Source organism: Hordeum vulgare, chromosome 2H, assembly GCF_904849725.1.
Source record: "Hordeum vulgare subsp. vulgare chromosome 2H, MorexV3_pseudomolecules_assembly, whole genome shotgun sequence".
Classification (NCBI taxonomy): Eukaryota; Viridiplantae; Streptophyta; class Magnoliopsida; order Poales; family Poaceae; genus Hordeum; species Hordeum vulgare.
The window spans coordinates 535,263,879-535,269,878 of NC_058519.1; positions in this window are offsets into that span (position 1 = coordinate 535,263,879).

Genomic DNA, 6,000 nt, shown 5'->3' on the forward strand with positions numbered 1-6,000 from the left:
CTTTCAGGTAAAACAGGGATATTACATAACCAGAGGAGAGGCACATGAGTATGAGAGGGAGGCGAAGGCTGCTCGTCTCCGTGAGGCAGCTATTTAGGCAGTGGCTGCAGCGCTCCCGTATAACCCCGATTATGATTTTGGATTTCGCCAGGACCATCCTTGGGAGTAGACCAAGTTAGGCCAAAAGCCTAAGCTTGGGGGAGTACGTGTTCTCACCGTCTTTACATTCTTGCTTATGCTTTCACTTTGTTAGCCGGTGTTCACACTTTGCCACTGTATCATCCATGTTAGTTTATTTTCTTTTTCTCGTTTTCTTTTCGTGTGTCTGTCTAGTTTGAAAAAACCAAAAAGATTTTCTTTTTCTTCTTTTGCTTGTTGGGAGCTTTCCCCTGTAAATAGTTTTCTTTTTCTCTGGGTCAAGGTAGAAGATATTGGTTTCAATGTTTAGTGGCTCTTGCATGCATACCTATTTAGCTTTCATAGAGCCATATTACTTTGTCTTCTCCTTTGTGTTTGCGTGCAGATTCCAGCTTTAGTCTTATGCACGAGCACTCTTATTATTGTTCAGATTGTTCGATCGTGCAAGTGAAAGGCAATAATGACGATATATGATGAAGTGACCGAGCTTGGAAAAGCTGGTATGAACTCAATCTATTTTGTTTTTGTAAATATGACTAGCTCATCAGGCCTGATTCAGCTTTGTTGTGAGCGAAATATGTTTGCAATGACAACTTAGAGATCATAGTGCTGATGCCATGCTTATTTAGCTAGGAGCTTATAATGGTTTGTCTTGGTTGCCAACATGAATGGATGGTATCCTTCTTTGAATGTTTCAAGTGGCTTGACTTGGCGCATGTTCACGCATGTAGTTGAAAAAAAATCAACATAGCCTCTATGATGTTCATGTTCTTGGTAATTTATGTCCTACTCATGCTTGCACTCAATGTTAGTTAATCTCAATGCATTTTGATGACTGTTGTCGCTCTCTAGTTGCTCGCTTCCCAATCTTTTGCTAGCCTTCACTTGTACTAAGCGGGAATACTGCTTTTGCATCCACTTCCATAAACCCAAAGTTGTTCCATATGAGTCCACCATACCTACCTATGTGCGGTATGTACCTGCCGTTCCAAGTAAATTTGCATGTGCCACTCTCTAGAAATAATCTGTTTTGCATGCCAGAACCGCTCATGTGGTGACAGGGGGCTATTGGTATCTTCCATGCTAGGCGTGTTATCCTCGATATGTGTTATTCACTATCATTCACGAGAAAGGGGCCGATAATTGGAATTCCCAGTTACATAATCAAATCGGAAAGATAATTGCAAACAAAACTCCCCTAGGATTGATGTTGGTATGGACGGTACCCGAGGATTCGGCTAGTCGTGGAGTGTGATTGATTGGTGGTGGGGGAGTCAAAACTTTACTTTTCTGTTTGGGAACCGCCTATAACATGTGTAGCATGGAAGATGTTGAGAACTCTTGGTCATTGCGTTGACAATGAAAGCATGCCACCCAAAATTATTATCTCTGTTTTCAAAGCTTGATCTCTCGCACCTCTACAAATCAATGCTTCCCTCTGCGAAGGGCCTGTCTATTTATGTTCTTGTTGAGTCATCCTCCTATTACAAAAGCACCAATTAGAGAGCACCTCTGTCATTTTTATGCTTTGCTTATAACTGTGTTGAGTATGACTATGACTGGATCTTCATTGCCTTGAATTACAATGTTTAGTCAGCCCTTGGTCTTTGAAGGTGCTATGCATTTATGTTTTGTGGTCTCAAAAAGAGCTAGCGAGATACCATCTATTCGTACTTCTTCATGTTCTTTTGATTGAAGTGTTGACACTTGAGGCTTATTATTATTTGCTCGCTAGTTGATTATGCCATTGATATGAGTTTACCGTGAGACTTAGATGTCATTTGCTTATGTGGTTTGCTTGTGATCTTGCTGAAATTCTGGTTATGAGTTAGACATAGTTGCGACAACAAGATCAAATAGAGTTCATCAAAGTTTTTATTTTGTCTCTCTCAGTTTGTCAACTGAGTTGCTTGAGGACAAGCAAGGCTTTAAGCTTGGGGGAGTTGATACATCTCCAACGTATGTACTTTTCCTAACTCTTTTGCCCTTTTTTGGTCTCTAATTTGCATGATTTGAATGGAACTAACCCAGACTGACGTTGTTTTCAGCAGAATTGCCATGGTGTTGTTTTTGTGCAGAAATAAAAGTTCTCGGAACGTCCTAAAATTTACGGAGATTTTTTCCGGAATAAAAGAAACATACCTGCGCAAAGGTCCACCGGAGGGGGCGTGCGAGTGGGCCACAAGCCCACAGGCCGCGGCCACCCCCTATGGCCGCGCCGTGCAGGCTTGTGGAGCCCACGTGGCACCATCGCCCCCAATCTCAGCTCTATACCTTCCGTTTCGCCTGGAAAAAAATCAGAGAGAAGGTTTCATCGCGTTTTGTCATACAGAGGCGCCGCCACATCCTGTTCTTCATCTGGAGGGCAGATCTGGAGTCCGTTTCGGGCTCCGGAGAGGGGAAATCGTCGCCATCGTCATCATCAACCTTTCTCCATCGACGATTCCATGATGCTCTTCATCGTTCGTGAGTAATCTCATCGTAGGCTTGTTGGACGGTGATGAGTTGGATGAGATCTATCATGTAATCGAGTTAGTTCTTGACGGGGATTGATCCCTAGTATCCACTATGTTGTAGATTGATGTTGCTACTACTTGGCTATGCTTAATGCTTGTCACTAGGGCCCGAGTGCGATGATTTCAGATCTGAACTATTATGTTGTCGCCAATATATGTGTGTTGTAGATCCTATCTTGCAATTTGTAGTCACCTACTATGTGTTATGACCTGGCAACCCCGGAGTGACAATAGCCGGAACCACTCCCAGAGATGACCATAGTATGAGAAGTTCATGTATTCATCGCGTGTTAATGCGTTGGTCCGGTTCTTTATTAAAAGGAGAACCTTAATATCCCGTAGTTTCCATTAGGACTCCGCTGCCACAGGAGGGATGGACAATAGATGTCATGCAAGTTCTTTTCCCTAAGCACGTATGACTACATACGGAATACATGCCTACATTAGATTGACGAACGGGAGCTAGTTACTTATCTCTCTGTGTTATAGCTGTTACATGATGAATCACATCCGTCATACTCATCCATCACCGATCCACTGCCTACGAGTCTTTTACTACTGGTTCTCACTACGTTACTTTGTCTAGGCTTGTCCCTTGCTACAATAGGGATTGGGCCACTTTGCTGCTGCTGTCACTACTGCTGTTACTTGTTACTTTGCTGCTGCTGCTACTGCTGTTCCTTGCTAGTTCTCTATTACTTGTTGCAAGACTTTTCTGGAGCTGTAGCCGGGGAAGCATTCTTCTCAAGAATAATCCCCCGTCAACGTGCTTTTTACTGGCGCCATTGATACAACAGTTAGGAACAGTCTGCCATCAACAGATCGTTTTCTGGCACCGTTGCTATCATACACTACAAGGAATATGCTAGTACACGACGCTATTTTTTCGTCGCTACATCGTCACGGTTTTTCATTTACGACGATCGCACGACGAAAAACCAAGCGTCGAAAACGGAGCGTCAGAAATGAACAGCAACGACGTTTTAGTCAAAATCGTTGTAACTTTACGACGATTCCTGGATTGTCGTAACCTTTACGACGATCCTAAATCATCGCTGACAATCAAACCCAGTCCTACGTGGAAAAATTACAACGAAATCAAAACGTCATGGCTGAAATCAGCCCAACCCATTTCAATTGATCACATGGGCTCATTTTATTTTTTTTGGGCATTTCTTATTGGGCTTATTTTGGGCCTTGGCCTACTTTCAGCCACTTTTACTTTTTCTTTTTCGAATTTTTTTGGGCCGTGGCCTTTTACTGCCCAAATACATTTGATCTAGTTTCAGTTTTGGCCTTTTTTTAATTTTTGAATTCAGCAACTTTTTTTCAAGAACTTAGTTTCATTTCTATTTATTGGGCCTTTTCAACCAATTATTTGTCCAATATTAAATGCAGCACTATTTCATATTCAAATTAAGAAAACTCCAAGTTGAATTAAAATCATCCATCATATAACATCACATAATACATCTCCCAGGTTTACATAACACAATAACTCATCTGGTTCACAGTTGACAATCAGATACGAGTTTTCACAACTGAAGCATCAAGCGAGAAGAATCTCAAAAGAAAATACAGAAATTAGCACTCGCTGTGAAGAAGTCATCCTGCTCTTGCTTCCCCACTCCTAGTTTTGCATCCCTGATACCAACTTTTATGGGCTCTAGTATACGTGCATCCAAACAAAGTAATGTATTGTTGAGGCGCAGGAACTAGATGGCAATGCTAAATTGTAAAACGTCTTTCGAAGAATAAAATATCATCTAAAGTGAAACTGTAGCATAAGTTTAAACAAAATATGAGGCAGAAATAAAAGAAAATGTTCAGATCTTCAGTAATATGAAGTAACAGATATACTCTCGTTACCAAAGTTGGCGAGAAAACTGCTGCAGATTAATCTTCTCTGGGTTTTTTTAGAGTAGAATAAATCTACATTAATTAATTTTAGAGTAGAATAAAGCTACAATATGCGTATACATCAGCACTACACCCATTAATTTGTAAGCATTGTGTGCTATTGGATTGATAGCCATTATTAGATTGATAGCCACTACAAATTAATTTGTACTACAAAAAAAACTAGGCTCATACAGGACCTCCACGTGTAGGAACCACCCATCCATCATACGCGAACTAAAGGATTTTGTCATGCAAAACAATGTCTATCCAACACCAAGCAAATTTATTTTAGGTAACAATAACAGTGAGTAGCTAGATGAGGTGCAAGCTAGCTGAAACACCATTCCTTAAGTACCAAAACTACTCCCTTGGATAATAAGTGACCACCAGGAACTACCGATACATATATTCAGCAAGTTTGCATCAGGTAGGCCAGTGTTAGCAAACATGGTAAGCAGAAAAACGAGCAAACTTAAAAACAAACAGTGGCATGATGATTATGAAAGGACTCTAACCTGCTAGTACATCTAATTATTTTACAGAAAAGCTTCCACTAGATTTCCTCGCGAGAGTGGCAGTGTGTACAGCAATGGTGCTGTAATCTAATTTCAGTTCCTGTTGAAAATGTACATATCATGCAGGCTATCATAATTACCTTTTTGCTATGATCCTACCAGGAAGCATGACTGGCCAATCAAAAGCACTAGTCCCAACAAAGAACTTTGTAGTGCGGATTGTTAGATAACTTAGCTGAAACCATTTATCATTCGTCGAATCATAGACTTCATCTTGTTGCAGAAAAGACGCTTAAGCATGAAAGCTACCTACAAAGCTGCAAAGATATAGGCAGAACAATGAAATGAAATGTTTCGGTAACTAACTTCGACCATGTTACATGATGAAAAATCCTTCAAGCTATTTAACTAGTTACTCAGCTATACATATCTACTCATACATCCTTTCAACACTTCCATTCACCTTGACACGACAATTTGCTGCTAGGCCGGGATATCAGCACACTAACCACACTCTAACCTGCTAGTGAACTTAGCACGTTTCCCCTTAGGACAACCAATAATGTCAGTTGCATTCACAGCTTATCACCAACTTCTTTGAACAATCGAACAAGAAAATAGCAACAATCATCAGCGGTGCACTAAATCGAATAGCATTGATGCTAACTAGCTTGCCACAAGAGACTAACATACTGTCATTTGACCATAAATTTAAACACTACATTGGTAATGATCTTACAATCAAACACTACATCTGAGATAAATCCAGTCTTGCCTTCCTCATAGGGAGATTCACTACATTTCGGTTGGTGTGCTTAAAGCTCGAAATTTCAGGCTAGATTCGAACCAAAGTTATGCTGGGGAAAAAGATTCATTAAAATCCGGTGAATTCTGACCAGCATACTTGCCGAACAGTGGGGTCCTGATCA